The following is a 19,441-nucleotide window of genomic DNA, read 5'->3' as shown; positions in this document are numbered from 1 at the left end:
GGTCAATTAAACTTCTTTCCTTTATAAATGACCCAGTCTCAGGTATGTCCTTACAGCACTGTGAGAACGGATGAATACACACGGTTACCCAGACACTAAGAGTCCAGCCCAGAGGAAATACACTAGAGGCCTTAAAAGAGCAGACACCTTCAGGCTCAACGGTGACACAGAACTCCAGACCTAGTCCTGCCTTGGGCCTTCGGACTGGGGCAGGCCACTTGCCTTCTCCAACCCTCGGTTTCCTCATCTATATGATGTTAAGAAGAGCTATGACACTCAATTTTTATGACAGTCTGTCTAGCCCTGTAGATTAGTTTTCTTGAGGCTTGGGAGAGTCTGTCGCAAAACGGCAGGCTGGGTCCTTCCCAGAGCTGCTCCACTGAGATAGCCATCCTCAGAGGGGAAAGGGAGGAGCCAGGGCACTGCGGAGCCCTGGCAGAGGCACGCGAAGGCCTCAGTGAGAACCAGCTTTGCCCCGACTCCCACGCCTCCAGCCATCCCCACAGGCCTGCAGCTCTGAGCTCGATGGCCCCAGGGGTGCTGAAGGGGTGGAGGAAGGCTTAGCAGGGTCAGGGGCCACGGCTTGTTCTGGGGGAACCTTAGACATAGGCTACAGATGGGCTCCGAAGAGCACATGTCTGGCAGTAGAAGGGCCTCAGGCAAGGAAGCAGGAGGCCTGGCCTCAGCCCCTGCCCAAGCTCTGATTCTCTGTGCAACCACAGACAAGTGACTCTCCCTCTCTGAGTCCCAACATCCTAATTTACCAAGGCTGGATCTGGGTTCTGTTGAGACGGCGGTAAGAAGGAAGCAAGAGAAGTGGAAGGGTCCCAGCCCTTCAGGAGTTCTCGGTGTAACTAAAATTTGAGGAAGGGGCAGAAAGTTACACACAGGAAAAGATGTTAATAAATAATAAATTATTTGTTAATATAACATATAATTTATAATAAACATGGCAAAATCTGTAAAATGGGCCCACTAATCTCCACCTGCCTTCCTGCTTACTAGTGAGGAGCAAGAAATGAAAGCCAGCATCTGCGTGTCACCTACAGCGTGCCCTGCAGCAGGTCCTCTCATTTGCCCTCCAAGTCAGCTCACAGGCTCAGCCTTAACCCAAGGAAACAGCTCCGAGGAGTTAAGAGACCTACACTGACTGTTCCCTCCTTCTGGAGCTTTCTCCCTTCCCATGGGCACCCATAGTTCCCGGGCTTCCCTGTCACAACTCTCGTCACTGCCACCTGCTCCCTGTGGGCCTCCCCCAAGGCTGTGAGCTCTGGAGGGCAGGGTGGTGTCTCTCTCACATTTCTATTTACAGCATCCAGCATAGAGCCTGGCCTCAGAAACCCTCCAAGTGCTTGTTTGTAGCAGGCCGCGGTGGGGCTATGCCCTGAATTCCTTTGGAATTCACCCAAAGGAAAACAGAAAGATTTTTTTAGGTGACTTTGGTTTCAAATAATTTGAAATGGAAACTTCAGGGAAGTCATGGGAGAAATTAGAATTCTGGACATCCTTATGACTAGTTTAATTTCCATTTCAATTCATTTCCACAAACATTTTTCTCATGCCTGCTCTGTGCTAGGCGCTGCTGAATAAACAGAACAGAAAACCCACCCTCATGGAGCTTACATTCTAATGGAGAAAGAGAAATGATAGAACAAAGTAAATAAATAAGTTATGTGGCATTTTAGTAGTAAGTGCCATGGAGAAAAAAATAAAGTGAAGAAATAGCAAAAGCCACTGCAGAGGCTGCAGGTGGGACTAAGGGTGAAGCGGTGAGTGAGTCATATGGGTGTCTGAGGGAACCTGCTCCAGGCAGAGGGAGTGACAAGTGCAAACACCCTGGGGCAGGAACTGCAAGGAGGTCAGCAAAGCTGGAGTTGTATGAGCAACAAAAGAAAGAAAAGAAAGAAGATTCGTCCAGAGAGGCAAGACTCGGAGGTCTTTGTAGTCCTGCGTAGGCCATTGTTAAGGCCTTTGGTGTTTTACTTTGAGTGAAATGGGGAGGACTTGGCAAATGATAGGATTTATTTTCAGTCACAGTGGGATTTTATTTGGGGGGGGGCGGGTTGAATAGTTGAATAGCCACCATATCTTCCTGTGCCCCCAACCCTGGCTTGAACCCAAGTGCAACTAACGGCAAATGCAGTGCCCACTCCAGAACCCACGCCTCCAAGGAGGGACAGGCAAGAGAGGAAGAGGCCCTCCACTTTGAAGGCTGAGCCCCGGGCCATGGAAGGACAGAGCTCTGAGTAGCTCTATGAGGGAGTGTAGGGCCCTCTTGGTGACTTAGCCTCCAGTGCCAGGAATGTGGTGTCTGCCCCCAGGCCGCCATTGTGGATTGAATGGGGAAAAGGTAAAGGGAGACATGCAACCCCCCGGGGCTGGGGCTGTGCAGCCTGCAGGTTGCGCAACAGACTCTGCTGGCCTCAGGCCTGGCTCTCCACAGTCTGGTCCCCTCCCCACGCCCTCAGCAAGCCTCTGGGTCACGACTAAGAAGCTGCTTCCAATTACATTCACTGAACCCCTAGGGCCCTAGAGGGAGGAACTTGGCAGGAGCCACTGCTCCGGGAGTAGGGAGGAGGAGGAGGAGGTGACCAGGGAGGTGAGGTGGGAGGGTCAGGCAAGCACCTAATCACCACTTGCCTGGGTGCCCACCGCTCCCAAGCAGTGCTGCAGGCAGGTGCCAAGAGGGTGACCCAGGAAGCTCCCATACCCAGATACAAACCCAGTCATGACGTGCCCATGAGTGGCATGACTGAGCAAGCAGGTGAAGAGCCTGCGCCTGTTTCCTTATCTGTGGAATGCAGCGAACATGCCATGTACTTCGCAAGGCTTAATAGATGATGGAGATGGAGCATTCAGCACAGAGCCTGGCACGTGGTGAGTGTACATTATGCAGCTGTTCCTTTTCTCATCGCCCAGTCCACAAGGCTTCCTGTCTCCCTGTGTATCCAGATATGGACGTGGCTCAGCAGGGCTGGGAGCGGGAGACTTCTGGGCTCAGCCTGAGCGGGGACCTGGGCTGGCTGGGGGTCAATGCAGGAACCAAAATAGGATGCAAGAAAGGAGAAGGCAATCTACAGGACTGAGTGTCGTTCAAACTTGTTCTTCACTTTCCCATAGTGAGAAGTTCATTTTTCACTCTGACTCAGCATAAACAGCGTGCATGTATGTAACATGGAGTTAACAGCTTCAAGAAGCAATATTGACTCTCGTGCTCCAGCTTCTATTCTCTTCTATTCCATCAAAAAATATTAAATTTTTTTAAATATTTAATATTTTAAATATTACCACAACCCAAACAGAAGAAAGATTTTTAAAGCTAACAAAAAGTCCAAGCCTGGGCCTGGAACACAGTTGGTCTCACGGCTGGCCCCTCTCAGTCTGGGCCAGGGCTGTGTGGACCGACGGGAGAGCAGGTCCACAGCCATTGTGACCGTCCTCTTCAGGTCCCCAGAAGGCTACCAAGAGGCAGAAGGGGCAGACCCAGGAGGCAGCAGAGGCTGAGTGGGCAGATGATGCTCTGAGGAGCTGCTTCAGACTCTGTCCAGGACAGCCTTCTGTCCCACAGAGCCAGGTCAGGGGCAGTGGAGTGGCACCCACGCTGGCCATCTTCAGGCCATCCACCAGGCTGCCTGCACAATGTGAATCTGGCCTGAGAAGGGCCAAGGGCCTGCGGGACCTGAGAGAGGCCATGTAGCATGGTGGTCAGCACAGAGCTTCTGCTACCAGGCTACCCAGGCTGACGGTCCATGTCCTGGCGCCATGGCCTCCCAGATGGACTGCTGTGGGCAAATCATTTAACCTCTCTATGCAGCAGTTTTCTCACTTGTAAAATGGAGATGACCATCCTTCCTCAAAGGGCCCTGTAAGGACTGTGTATGGATGTGTGCATCCTAGAACAGTGCCTGGTGCTGTTGTCATTTTTATGCCAAGTCAGATGAAGGCGCTGACTGGCTGGAGGCCAACCAGGTTGTGTGCCAACAAATGACATATGGCCTCGGGGCCCAGCTTTCTCTCTCCACAGCCTCCAACTGGTGAGCCAGGTTCTCCTTGAGATTGGCGGGGGTGGGAGCAGCATGGGTACGTGCCCACCTGCCGCTGCCCTCAGCCAGGGCCCCTCGACAGACACCCCCCGTGGTTCATTCATCACTTGCTTGCTGGCCAGGGTGAGCGAGGAAGGGGAGGAGATTCGTTCTCAAGATCACAGGTGGGTCCTTCTGGGGCCAGGGGCTTTTCGGGGCCACAGGATGCTGGGAAGTCACTCCAAGTCCCAACCTGTGTGCAGCTTGATACTGCATCCCCCCCAAGCTCCCGTATAAACAGTGGGGAGCCTTGCGCTGGTGATGCCGGCGAAAGGTGACAACGTGCTAGCAGCCCTCGCTCACTCTCGGCGCCTCCTCGGCCTCGGCGTCCACTCTGGCCGCCCTCAAGGAGCCCTTCAGCCCGCCGCTGCGCTGTGGGGCCCCTCTCTGGGGCTGGCCGAGGCTGGAAACGGCTCTCTCTGCTCGCGGGGAGGTGTGGAGAGAGAGGCGCGAGCGGAAGCCCGGGCTGCGGGTTCCGGGTGCACTCGGCCCGGCCGGCCGGTGCCTGCTGGGCTTGATCAGAGGCTGGGTCCCGTGTGTGGACCGCCGTTCCCTCTTCGCGGGGTCGTTGGCCCAGATGGCAGGTCTCCATCTCTTTCTCGTGTCCCCTCGTTTCCTCTTGGTTGTCTGGGACGAGCTCCCTCTGGACTGCAGGAGTGCCCGGACTAGGCGCTACAAAGTCCCTCTGCGAGTGCCAGTGAGAGGTGAAGCCTGCTGGGCTTCTGGGACTGGTGGGGACTTGGAGAACTTTTCTGTTTGGCTGAAGGATTGTAAACGCATCAATCAGCACTCTATGTCTAGCTAAAGGTTTGTCAATGCACCAATCAGCACTCTGTCAAAATGGACCAATCAGCTCTCTGTAAAATGGACCAATCAGCAGGATGTGGGTGGGGCCAGATAAGGGAATAAAAGCAGACCACCGGCGTCAGCAGCAGCAACTGGCTGTGGAGTGCTTTGTTTTTTCCGTCTTCGCGATAAGTCTTGCTGTTGCGCACTCTTTGAATCCGGGCTGCAACTGCTTTTATGGATTATAACACTCAACTGGAAGGTCTGCAGCTTCACTCATGAAACCAGTGAGACCACAAACCCACCAGGACGAACGAACAACTCCGGAAGTGTCACCTTTATTGAACTAACACTCACGGCGAAGGTCTGCAGCTTCACTCCTGAGGCCAGCGAGACCACGAACCCACTAGAAGGAACGAACAACTCCAGACGCGCCGCTTTTGAGAGCTGCAACACTCACCGCAAAGGTCTGCAGCTTCACTTCTCAAGTCAGAGAGACCACGAACCCACTAGTAGCAAGAAACTCCGGACAAACCATCTTTAAGAACTGTGACACTCACCGCGAGGGTTCATGGCTTCATTCTTGAAGTTACTGAGACCAAGAGCCCACCAATTCCGGACACACTGGGGGTGGGGAGACTGTGCGTGGGAACGGGTTCCCTAGAATTGGTGTGAACGGTCAGTTCATTGTCCTTCCTGGAGGCATGTGTGGGTTCCCAGAGGGTCCAACTACAGGTTATAGGTAGGAGGAGGGCTCTTCTACACTCAGGGGCTTCTTTCTGGTGTTCCTTACATCAAATACTGTGCCAAAAACCAGCGAATCAGACGTTTTGCGGGGCCTGTTTTGGAAACTTAACCCCACAGAGTCCAGAGATCTAGCCCAGTCCCTGTTTCAGACAGCTTCCCCGCTTCAAATCCCAGCTCTGCTAGCTAAGAGCTTTAACCTCTGTGACACCCAGCTCTCTATTGGTACAAGGGGGGCCATACCTACCTGTTGTGAGGACTAAATAAAGTATGGAAATTAAATCCAGCACAGCACCTGACACTTCATAGGCACTTGCCAAATGAAAGCCTCGGTTCCTCCTGTCCCTGTGGCCTCCCTGCCCGGTCTTCATCCCTGTCCTCCCCAGCAGTCCCAGTTCCTCGCAGCACCTCCTCCCGAGGCCTCTTCCAGGCGTTTTGGCTCGTAAACAGGTTCCGTGGCAGCAGCGGTAGCAGCAGCAGCCTTAATTTTAGTTCTGCGCTTGGTAATTTCCCGTGATTGCAGGCCCTGTCAGCACAGCAGGTGCTCCAGCTGCTAGGGAGCCGGCAGGACTTGTCAGGGCAGAGCTCGGGCACATGCCCACGCACGTGCCTGCGCCCTCGGCACATGTGCTTCTGTGCGCGCACCCACACGCGTGCATGCGCCCACACCATTCCCGCCGGACCAGGAGTGGCAACCTCAGCCAGGCTGGGCACGTACTGCCTGTACCCATGGCGACACCACGGGAAAGTGGACATAACCACACGTGCACACCAGCCTTCCCTGTGTTGAGCGACAAGTCTGACCATAAGGAAAGGGAGGATAGGGATGAGAAAGCTTTAGGACAAGGGCTCTCACCTAACCCCGCTTTTCTTCCAGAATCTTTCTTCTCTCCCTTGCCTGTGGTGCCCAGGAGAGGAGCATCAGAGGAAGGGACTCTCCATGTCTTTTCTGCTCTGGGAACTCCTAAGGGGGGGCGGGGGGAGAGAGAGACAGAGAGACAGAGAGAGAGAGAGAGAGAGACAGAGAGACAGAGACAGAGTGTTGGGGGGAGCGGGGCCTGGGCAGTCCGTCGATAAATACTTGTTAGACATCTACTGTGAGACTGGGCTTGGTGGCTCACGCCTGTAATCCCAGCACTTTGGAAGGCTGAGGCAGGAGGATCACTTAAGCCTAGGAGTTTGAGACCAGCCTGCGCAGCATGAGAAGACCCTGTCTCTACAAAAAGAAAATTTAAAAAAAAGCCAGGTATGGTGACACATACCTGAAATCCCAGCTACTCTGGAGGCTGAAGCAGAAGGACTGCCCAAGCTAGGGAGGTCGAGGCTGCAGTGAACGGTGATCATACCATCACACTTCAGCCCGGACTGGGTGCTGAGAAGTCACTCCAAGTCCCAGTCTGTGTGCAGCTTGATACTGAGAGACCCTGTCTCAAAAAAAATTAAAAAATAGGGCCAGGCACAGTGCCTCACGCCTGTAATCTCAGCACTTTGGGAGGCCAACGCAGGCAGATCACTTGAGGCCAGGAGTTCGAGACCAGCCTGGCCAACATAGCGAAATCCCATCTCTGCTTTTAAAAATACAAAACATTAGCTGGGTGTGGTGGTGCATGGTTGTAGTAGTCCCAGCTACTCAGGACGCTGAGACAGGAGAATTGCTTAAACCTGGGAGGCGGAGGTTGTAGTGAGCCGAGATTGTGCCACTGCACTCCAGCCTGGGCAACAGAGTGAGATTCCATGTCAAAAAATAATAATAATAAAGACATCTACAGAATCTTGACTGTGACCTGTTTCAGGTGCTGTGGATGCAGCAGTGAGTAAGACAATGGGAAGAACAGCAATAACACACAGACATGTAAATGACCTACACCTGACCCTTATTACTCACCCATTCCGTATCTGTGGATTTGCCTGCTTTCTAGCCCCAGTGTCAACACTGGTAGCGCTTCCACCGTCATTCTAGAACACTCGCAGAGTGGAGAAAAGCTTGAGTGCCCAATGCACACCTCCCAGCGGAGGCCCAAGCAGGGGGTGCTCTGACTTCTTGTCGCAGCTCTCAGACTGTCAACAAGGGTCCCTTCCTTTGTTTACATACTGTCACCAAGTGGTCTATTTAGTGTCACGTGTTTCACATTTTTGTGCTTTTTATTGGTGATTTCACTGTTTCAAGTGACTCCTGAGTGTAGGCTGGAGTGCTGTCCCGCATTCCTAAGTGCAAGAGGGCTGTGATGTGCCTTATGAGGAAAACATGTGCCAGAGAAGCTTTACTCAGACATGAGTCACAGTGCTGTTGGCCATTAGTTCAATGTTAATGAATCAATAATACATATTAAATAAGCTATCTGTAAACAGAAACAGACATGAAACAAGGTTATGTATCGATTGTATTGATCAGTTGACAAAAATGTTGTGACCACAGGCTTACAGGTGCCTATCCCCTAGGAGCAATGGTTCTGTGTTTGCTAAAAGTGTTCATAGTGACTTTATGGAACATAACTACCACAAATAATGAGCATTGTTTGTAATTACTGCTAAGTGCCCTGAAGAAAATAAAACAAGGAAATGCAATGGTGAAAGTGAGTGAGGTCACTAGGCAGCCAGGACAGGCCTTTCTGGGGAGGTGACACTGGCGCTGAATGGGGGCTATATGGAAGAAGGCAGCCATGGGAGGCATTGGGGCGAGAGTGTTCCAAGCAGCAGCTGAGCAGAAATGAACACAAGCTCAGGGGATCAGAAGACAGCAGGAAGGCCAGCGTGGCCAGAGGGGAGCACAGGTTAGGAAGGCAAAAGAAGCTGACGTTGGAGAGCTGGACTGGCCCAGGACACCCAGGGCCTTGCAGGCTGCAGAAAGGAATTTGGATTTATTTTTTTCCTGGTCAAATCAGAAAGCGGGGAGTGACGGCATCTGTTTTGTCCCTACTGTATGGGCTGTACCCTGTGAGGGCTGAGAAGACTGTGATGAGGGGTCTGCCGTGGAGCTCAAGGGGCAGCCAAAGAGGCAGCTGGACAAAGGGTTCTGGGCTCAGGAGGGACCATGCGTGGGGGGTCTCTCACGTGCCTTGTGTGAAGCTCTTCCTGCTGAGATTGCCTCTAGGGGGTCTGCCTGAGCCCTGTGAATCCACACCGCCCCCAGTCATCAGATGCTTCCTGGATGAGATCTGTGCAGAGGTGAGCCTGGAGAAGCTTCTACACAGGCACACGGTCTATTTTTGAGAGATCAAATTCCATCCAGTGGGTCCTGCACTCCAGGCTCTGGGCTCGCCACCTTCATGGCGGCTCTTCCACCTCCCTGGCATTTCCCTTCCTCAAATTCCATCCAACCTTTCCAGCCCCACACACCCACCATTGCCTCCCCCAGGAGGACTTCCTGCCTACTCTGACCCCAAACTCCCAACTGACCTCTGACTTTTGAACCCTCACAGCTCTAATGGCCTGAGTCACACACACACCTCTGTTCTCTGCCCCCCAAAAGTGAGGCTTGGGTCTGCCACTCTTCCCCTCCACCCTGTGAGGACCCCCGGGCGCAGTACTGGTTGTGGCGGGTACAGCACTGGCAGTGGTGGCATCGCCATGGCACCAGCATGGCCCATGGCTCTGCTGGGCACGGTGCAAGCACTGAGGGGCTCTGGGTTCTGGCTGCCAGAGAAATCACTGTGGGGACGGCCCTCCTCCTGACTCTTCGCAGACCACCTCACTAGGCAGCCACAGCGACCGGGAAAAAAACCCGGATAGGCTCTGCAAGCCTGTGATCACAACATTTTTGTCAACTGATTGATACATAACCTTGTTTTATGTCTGTTTCTGTTTACAGACAGCTTGTTTAATATGTATTATTGATTCCTTAACATTGAACTAAGGGGTTGGGGGAGTAGGGGTGTACAGATCGGAGGACTGAGGCCATGGCCAGAGTGCAGGCAGAGTGCAGGTGGAAATGCCCACAGGGCCTGGTGGGAGGGCCTGGCTGTGCTCCATGAGGGCTCCAACTGGGCCCAAGTTAGGACTGAGTAAGGAGCTGCAAAGGACATGGGCTGCAGGCAGGGTCCGGGCTCAGGCTGGGGCTGAGGCCACAACTCCAAGTCTGGTCTGTGTTGAGCAAGCCGGTGTGCCAAGGGTCTGCTCCTAGGTCACCGTGGCCGCTGAACTGAGGTGCTCTGCGAAGAGTCAAAAGGAAGGTCGTCCCCTGCAACAATCTCTCCAGCAGCCAGAGTCCAGAGCCCCTCTGTGCCTGCGCCAAACCCAGCAGAGCCACGGGCCACGCTGGTGCCATGGCGATGCCACCACTGCCAGCCTTCCCCAGCCCCGTAACCATGGGAATGTGCACGGGGCCTCAGGCTGATTATGCAACGCCTCTGAGGGAGGGAGACTCGCAGGCCCTGACCTACTCCCAGGGAGGCCTGTGGGGAAGCTGGAACCCAAGCAAGGTCCCACCTGTTACCCCCCAGGGAAGGGAGTGGCAGGTTGAAGGTCACACAGCCCTCGCTGGCATGCACAGCACCCTGCCTGGGAGGGGACGGCCATGAGAGGAAGACAGGAGAGTTAGAGAGGGAGGGAGGGAGGGAAGGAGGGATGGCATGGGGGATGGGTAGAGAGCACTCTGGAGGAGAATTCTGACAGATGGGGCTGGCTGGCCATCTGCATGCCCGCAGAAAGCTCCGGCCACCTCCGGCCAGCCCCGGGACCCAGATGTTTGGTATCATGGAGATGGGGCAGCTGCCTGATGGGCTGCTCTGTTGCTTCCCCACAGCTGAAATCTGGGGCCTCATAAAGAGAAAGATGCAGAGAGACAGAGAGTGTACAAGAGCGAGCCAGAAGAGAAAAATCCACACGAGAGAGTCACACAGATGAGGCAGAACAGACTGTCAGAAAAAAAAAAATAATAATAATAATATCTGCAGTTTCCTGTTGGTTTCCAAGGCCTGGATCTGCTGAAGGCAGTCCTGTTCCTAACAGTTCCAGGGCCAGGACCTCTGGCAGCCCCAGAGCTGGGAAGGTGAAGCCATAGCAGGATGGCTGGACTGGTCGTCCAAGCTCTGGAGGGCAGGGGGCCAGTGCCTGGGGCTTTTCGGTTCCCGCTCCGCACCCTGAGTCCTCTCCACCCCGCCCTGGTCTGGACTCTCCCTCCGGTCTGCCTCTCCTCACTCCCTGTATCCCACCTCTGCCCCAGCCTCCTCTTTGTAACCCCCAGGCTCCTGCAGCTGCTTCCCCACCTTCATGGCTGGAGGCTCTGGCTCGAAGGTCATCCTTGCCCTTCGACCCCAGCCTTTGTCTTGAGTGACAGCAGTGCCCAGGCTGATGACCTGTCACCCACTGACAGGTCCCTGCCCTTCCTTCTCTCAGGGACCTCCTTGACCCCCAGCAGACACCCCCTCCCACACCAACACGGAGCCCATGCTACTGCTGGAAGTCACACCAGCTGTGCTGCAAAGCATTCGGTTGTGACCACACCCTTCTGTCTTCCCAGAACGCTTCCTCTGCACTCCAACCCAGCCCTACCACCTAATACTCCTCTCCCTTCCAGCAGGCCCTCCAGCAGGGACCCTGTGGTATTGCACAGTTACTCTCTGACAAACACCTAGAAGTGCCTCGTGCCTCGGCCTTTGGGGCAAAACCCCACCCTGAATGAGCCCAAGTCAGTTTTGTCTGTACCAGACATTCTACTAGAAAAAGTGGTCTCACTCCAAGTTTCTGCTCTCGGGGGAGCTGACCTGCCAACACGGCAACTGCGTGTTCTTCCCTACCTGCTTGTCCTCCCACCTCTGCTGCAGCTGCTTCCATCTTCCTCACTCTCAAGACCCACCCACTCTCCACTCCCACCCGCTGTTGACGCCCACCTCCAGCAGGCCAGGAACCTCACCTTCATGATGAATGCAGGAGCCAGCAGCTGGCCTCTCCTGCCCAGCCCCAGGTTGCACACCCAGCTGCCAGCCTGTGGGGCAGAGTCCCCTTTCCCAGCCAAGGCCCCCCACACTGGGTTCGGGACCTGCCTTCTCACTCCTTGACCACCCCGCTGCATGACGTGCCCCCCATTCTTCAGTGACTCCCATATCCACTTCGTAGCATTTTTCCAGGTTGCCCTCTTACAACAAAACCAAATGACTCCTCCCACTCCCCTCCAGCCCCCCTCCGCCCTCCCAGAGGAGCCTCGGTAAAGGGTTGTTCTCCTGGACTGCCCCAGCCGCTCCCTCTCGGCACCCTTGAGCCCAGCCTCCGAGTTCATCCTCTGCCAAATCCACTCTCCTGTGAGCTGTGCCTCCAAATCCTCTCATAAAGACTTCTCAGCCAGCTCGCCAGCCCCTCGCTGGGACAATCTTTGTTGGGGCCCCAGGATCCCACATTCATCTGGTTCTCCTCCCACCTCTCTGAGCACTCCTTCCCCCGCTCCGCCTCCTTCAGGGGCTCCTGCTCCCTCGTGGGATTGTGAATGTGTGGATCTCTCCAGGCTCAGCTCTCAGTCCCCTTCTCATCCTGCGCCTCACTCTCACTGCGGTGTGGCCCCACCCATGCCCTTGGCATCAAACACCACCAATATGCGGCCACTCATGAACTCCACTTCTGAGCCAGGCCTCGCTCCTCACTCCAGCCCGCTGCTTGGCATCCTGCTGGCTGTCTCAATGCACACCAAACCCAATGTGCCCAAACTGAGCTGTTCCTGCTCTTCCCCCAAAAGCTTGCTCCTCTCTGTCTCCCCTCATTCCAGTAGGCTTCTGGGATGCCTCCGTCCATCATCTTGCTCTCACACACAGTTTCATCCCTGAGTTAGATAGCTTTAGACTCGGTCCTTACTTTTCCACCACTATCACCCTAGTCCATGTCTCCATTTCCAGCCTCCCTGCTTCCAGTGGAGGTCTCTGCCTGAAATTCAGTCTTCGTATACCAGCCAGAGTGATCATTTAAAACACCTAAGTCTCGTCACATCATACACTTCAGTCCCTCTTGGGATGAGTCCTTAGCATAGCTTTCCTGTCCTGCATGAGCTGGGTGCCGCTCACCCTATGCTCCCCTTTTCTTGCTAAGATCCAACCACAGTAGCTAACTTGCATCTCCTCCCACACCGAGCTCCTTCCCACCTCCCACCTCGGCGCCTTCGCACGTGCTGTTTCCTCTACCTGGTTTTGTTTTAATTCATTTCTTTGCCTGGTCAACTCATTCTCATGGTTCCAATCGCAGCTCAGCGGTCACTTCCTCCAGGAAGCCTTTTTATTTTTTACACTTCCAGTGTAGGTTTGGTCCTCTAGATATTTGTTCTCCCAACACTTTACTGTTCTTTCTGCATCTATCATCATTATTATGTGATTGCTTGAATGGTGTGCTTGTCTCTTGGTGCCACGCATCTGTCATGCTTGTGGCCCGCCAGCATATTCTGAACGCCCTTCTTGTGTCTGAGAACCTTGCCACAGTAGGAGGGCCCTCTCCAAGCTAGAAGTCTGAGCTTGCTGTACCAGCCTTCCTTGCAGCTAGTGGGCAGGGTCACTAGACTGTGCCATCAGGGGTAACTCTGTGGGACTTAGATCTGGAAGAGAGCAATAAGAGGAAGCTGGTGCCAGGTGGAATCAAATTTTTGGCCAGCATGGCAGGGAAGGAGTTTAGCTTTTCAGGACAGCCATGTGGTGGTTCTGGCATTCTGTCCCTGGTGTTGGTGGTGTGAGCAGCTGTGTCCATGACCAAACGTGGTGAAATGAGGAATTTGCCACAGTGGCCCCCTGGTGTGGGATGGCCACTGCCTCTGGGCCTGAGCTTAGGCCCTCCTAGAGATAGGGGAGCTACCCGATGTCCTTAAACTTGTCAGGTTTTTGCTTAACTCAGCCAGAGTGGGTCCGGTTGTCTGCAACAGAGACCCCTAAAAAATGCCTTCTGTATCAGTCAGGATTCTCCAGAGAATAAAACCAACATTTTATATACACACACTACACACACACACACACACACACACACAGTGTAGAAAGAGCTTTATTGTATGGCATTGGCCCATGCAATTAGGGAGGCTGATAAGTCAATCTGCCCTCTGCAAGCCAGATGGTGGTATATTCAAAGGCCTAAGAACCAGGATCCTGGAGGGCAGAAGATAGATGTTCCAGCTCAACAGCCAGGCAGAGAAAGCTCAAGTTCAACCTTCCTCTGCCCTTTTTTTTTTCTATTCAGACTTTCAAGGGTTGGCTGGTGCCTGCTCACTGGGTAGGGCCATCACTTTACTCAGTCTGCCAATTCAAATGCTAAGCCCTTCCAGAAACACCGCCACAGACACTCCCACAAACAATCACTAATCCAATACCAGAGCATCCTGTGGCCAAATCATATTGACATGTAAAATTGGCCATTGCCAACCAGACCCTAAGCCCCTTGCATAGGGGAATATTTGGGAGTTGCTTGTAGCTGTATTTTCAGACTCTAGCAAGGTGCCTGTCCCCCAGGTACTCAGTGAACACTCAGCACATGGATAAATGTGTGGCTGGGCAGACCCAGAGTCCTCGCAGGAATGCCATGGAAGTCCCTAGAGAGAATGAAGCCTGGGCCTGATATCACCCTCCTACCCGAACTTTCCTCCAAGTATTGCTCTCTGAACTGAGACCAGCCCCGTTCCGCTTCCTGCCCAGCAGACAGTAGAAAGGGACCACTGTGCAGCCTGGCCTGGTGGGGCTTTAGGGTCTACACCCCCTGCCTGAGTCCCCTCATCCAGGAAGTCTTCCCTGACTGCTCCTGCCCACACCCACACCCAGTCCTAGGAGCTCCCACATCCCAGAGAGTCTGAACCCGGCACAGCAGTTCTCACATCTAGGTTCACGCTCATCCTTGCGGATCTTCCCAACAGTCCTGGGGGCTCTCTGGGGACAGAGAATGGGCCCTTCATTTTCCTCTCTCCTCCTGTTTCTCACAGAGGAGCCTGAACAGAACAGGAGGGAAAGTCCGAGTTCCTTCCTTCTCTTTAGGAAGTTCTCCTCTCAGGACCTGCGGGGAGGCTGGCTGGAAGGAGGACACCGGGGTAAATGGGGGTGAGTCCTGCAGAAAGCCCGGGACCCAGGGAAGCCCCTGGAAGCTCCGGATCTTGCACGAGCTCTAGTGGGCCCTGATTCTCCTGACTCTTCAGCTCTCACTCTTCTTAATCTGCTTCTTAGTCATCAGCACTGGGGTCTGGGGCGGGGGGCGGGGTGCGCGGGGATGTCCTTTTCCTCCACACTCCAGCCAGGACCCTCCCTCCTCACCTAGGCTGTCCAGACCAGCAGCCCTTTCTCCACCAGCCCGTTCTGCTTGCTGGGCCCTAGTCAGGCCGCGGGGGTCCTGCGTCCATCTCCAGCACCAGCTCTGGCAGGCAGCACCGCGGGCCCAGCCAGGGTTCTTGGCTGCAGTTAGACTGCCACCTGGTGGCCAGAATGTTCATTGCGCTTCTCAGCCCAGCTCATTGCCCGCCACCCAGTGTCCCTCAGATATCACCTCCTGAGCAACCCCGCCGCCCCGCCCCCAACCCCAGTTCAGATGAGGAAGAGCTTGCCAGTCAAAGGATCTGCCCAGGAACCTGCATCGTAGGCCCAGTCTGCGAATCCCTGTCATGGAAGAGACAAGAGAAGTGATAGGAATTTGAGGCTCCAGTTGAAACTAAAAGGGAACAAGTGGTGAACGTGGCAGTCATTGTGAAACCTCTAGGCGAGGGATGGACAGTTCACAGAGTGAGCTGCTTCTGCCCACTGCCAATACCGTACACTCACTGCTAACACTAATGGCTAACTAACCACCAACTAACATTAACGCTAACTACTCACTGCTAACCAACCACTAACACTAATCACTAATGAACCACCAACACTAACTACGCACTAACTACCACTAACTCCTTACTGCTAACTAACCAGTAACACTAACCACTAAATAACATTAAAAACACTAACAGCTAGCTGCTAAACTAACTGGTAACTAATCACTAACACTAACCACTAACATTGACTAATGCTAACCACTCACTACTAACCACTAACATCACTAATGAACAACTAACACACTAACCACTGGCCACTAACTACCACTAACCACTACCTGCTAACTAACCAGTAACACTGACCACTAAACTTTAGCTAACTAGCACTAACATCTAACTGCTAACACTAACTCCTAACAAGCCACTAATACTAACCACTAATGAACCGCTAATACACTAACTGCTAACTATCCACTACCACTAACCACTACTTGCTAACTAACCAGTAACACTAACCATTAAATAGCATTAACACTAACAGCTAACTGCTAAACTAACTGGTAACTAATCACCAACACTAACCACCAACTGACATTAACTAATGCTAACCACTAACTCTACCAATTGCTAACCACTAAAATTAATCACAACTAATATTAAAGAGCACTGACCAAGCTAACTAACACTAACTACTATCACCACTATGCTAACACCATTACTAACACTACTAACACCAGTTAAAACTCAGAGAAACAAACTTCCTTTCATACATTTTTTTTTCACATATACCTCAAAAAGACAGAAATTTAAACTCCTAGACCTTCAGAATAAATTCTCCTAATGTGGAAGAATGTTTGAACCAATGCAATGCACATGACAAGACAAAAGCTTATGCCAGCCAGGCACAGTGGCTCATGCCTGTAATTCCAGCACTTGGGAGACCAAGGCAGGAGGATTGCTTGAGCCCCAGGAATTTGAGACCAGATTGGGCAATATACTGAGACCCTGTCTCTACAAAAACATCTTAAAATTAGCCAGTATGGTGGTGCATGCCTGTTGTTTCAGCTACTTGGGAAGGCTGAGGCGGGAGGATCACTTGAGCCCAGAAGGTTGAGGCAGCGGTGAGCTGCGATCGCTTTACTGCACTCCAGACTGGCCTACAATTGAGACCCTGTATCAGAAAATAATAACAATGCAGAAAAACCAGAACATTTATATTGTTTGTGCGAGAATTCTCTAGACCAATTTTCTGGGAGGCAATTTGGCAACAGGTTAAAAGACTTACGTGCATTGCATTGGTTCAAACATTCTTCCAATTTAGGAGAATTTATTCTGAAGGTCTAGGAGTTTAAGTTTTTGTGTTTTTGAGATATACGTGAAAAAAAATGTATGCAAGGAAGTTTATCATCACAAATACTTATTTTTTAAATCGAGAGAAAATTTCACCAATATAATACCTGCTAAATAACTATTGGTTAAATAAATAATATTATATAGACTTTTCAAATTATGTAGCAGAAAAATTGTCTGCAAGTGTTCTCCAGCAAACTCCCATTTACTCATTTTTAATAGCTGTTTTATTGAGATATAATTCACATACTATAACATTCACCCTTTTTAAAAAGTGTATGATTCAGTGGTTTTCGTGTATTCCCAGAGTTTGCAACCATCACCACTATCTAATTTTAGAACTTTTCATTACCTCAAACAGAAAAAATGGAGCTAACATCCCATCATATGGATATTCCACATTTTGTTAATTCATTCATAAGTTGATGGATGTTTAGGTTGTTTCTACTTCTTGGCTACTATGAATAATGATGTTATGAATATTCATGTACAAGTTTTGTGTAGGCATACATTTTCAATTCCCTTGCTTATACACCTTGGAGTGGATTTTCTGAATAATTCAGTGTTTGACTTTGTGAGCAACTGTGCAACTTTTTACCAAAGCACCTGACAATTCTCTGGTCCCACCAGCAATACATGAGGGTTCCAATTTCTATACATTCTTGCCAATATTTGTTATTGGCTATTTTGTTTTCTTTTTAGCCATCCTCATGGACATGAAACAATATTGCATTGTGGTTTTGATTTACATTTTCCTAAAGACTAATGATATTGAACATCTTTTCATGTGCTTGTTGGCCATCTATATATAATATATATTGTTTTAATGCATAAAAATCATATGCAATTTTACAAATATAATATGATCTCTAGATGTTTCCAAAACACACACAAAAAAAATCTTTCTGGAAACATACAAAATGTACCAAAAGAATGTCTTGGTAATAAGATTATGATTGATTTTTTTTTAAATCCTTCTGTATCTCCTAAATGCCTGCAATGAGTATGAATTACTTTTATGATTTGACACTGAATATGATTGGTTTTCAGACTGGGCCCGCACTTTGACATTTGTCTGTCCAGGAAGGTACCAGGCAGCTGGGCGTCATGGGCAACAGTGTGGCCTTGGGCTTCATGTAGCTGTGTCTCCATTCCCTGGAACTCTCACGACTGTAAGGGAGGAGGATGTCCGTCCACTGCCTCCACCAGATACACACTTGTGAGCCAGCACGGGTAAAGGATGCCTACTCCTTCTGTTCCCAGTGCATGAGAAAACATACCTGGTCCAGTCAGGCCGTAGAGGACAAGCTAGATCCTCTGTGCAGAGGAGAGGGCCACCATGCAGGGGATCACAGAGAAGGGAGGCGCCCAGGCAAGGACCGGGACAAGGCAAATGGCACCTGGTGATCAGCCCAAGTAGGCAGAGGCTGGAGGGGATGGTTTGGACTCTCAGGGTAGTCGGAGAAAGGAGGAATGGCCAGAAAGGCTAGTGTAGTAAGGGAAGGCTGCCTGGAAGTGGGGGAAATGGAACTGAGGTCTGCAGGACAGGTCTGTTGTGGGTAGACCAGGAAGGGAGAGGTTTCATTCTGACCTGACAGTGTCCATTTCTGCCTGTTCTCTGTACTGGAATCTCCCTCTACCACTGTCAGTCAATAAACAGATCCCCATGGACACAGCCCGGGTCTCCTTCTCCTCCCTGCTACCAAGAAGGAGGTTGGAGGAGGGACAGACTCTATAGATGTGTTACATTAAGGGAGTCCTCACTTTGGTGGGGGGCAGCAGGCAGTACGCTGGGACCCAGGAGGGCACGCAATGGGGAGGACATAAGAGAAAGACCTGGAGTTGAGGCATCTCCACTCCAGAGCAAAATAGGGAAAGAGACTCAAGCAATTTCCAGAAGAAGAAACCCAAAAGGCAAGTGGATACAGTAAGAGATATTTACACCCATTAGATATCAGGGAGATGCAAATTAGGACAACAGTGCCGTGGCACTTTACACCCATTTGGCTGGTGAACATTACAAAGCTGGGTAATGCCAAGTGTTGGTGGGGCTGTGGGACTTAGGGACCTCAAGAGCTGCTGGTGGAGTGCAGATCTGAAGCATGCAATCTGGCACCACTGAATCACATCAACAGGAGGCATAATGGATGCCCAGCACTGCTCCTCCTGGGTGTGAGTCCCGGACAGAGGCTCACTCTCACAGATCCTGGAGGGGACCAGCATGTGCATGTTCACTAGAGTGCAGGGGAGACAGGACAGGACAGTAACCCATGGGCAATGACTCTACACAGCACCATATACAGCCAAAACAACAGACCAGATGTACGCAGGGAAACACGGGAGCGTCTCTTTTTTTTTTTTTTCCTTTTTTTTTCTTTTTTTTTTCTTTCTTTTTTTTTTTTAAGATGGAGTTTCACTCTTGTCACCCAGGCTAGAGTGCAAGGGCATGATCTCGGCTCACTGCAACCTCTGTCTCCTGGGTTCAAGTGATTATCCTGCCTCAGCCTCCCAAGTAGCTGGGACTACAGGCACCCATCACCACACCCAGCTAATTTTTTGCATTTTTAGTAGAGACAGTGTTTCGCTATGTTGGCCATGCTGGTCTCGAACTCCTGACCTCAGGTGATCTGCCCTCCTCAGCCTCACAAAGTGCTGGGATTACAGGCATGAGCCACTGCACCCAGCCCTGGGAGCATCTCTTAAAAGCACAGTGCTGAGGGGGAAACGTTAGAAGCAGGATGAGGCATATGACCAACAGCATTTATGTAAATTAAAGTACAGACACACAAAACACCAC

This window comes from Macaca nemestrina, chromosome 4 (genome assembly GCF_043159975.1).
Source record: "Macaca nemestrina isolate mMacNem1 chromosome 4, mMacNem.hap1, whole genome shotgun sequence".
NCBI classification, from domain to species: domain Eukaryota; kingdom Metazoa; phylum Chordata; class Mammalia; order Primates; family Cercopithecidae; genus Macaca; species Macaca nemestrina.
This window is presented reverse-complemented; position numbering follows the sequence as displayed.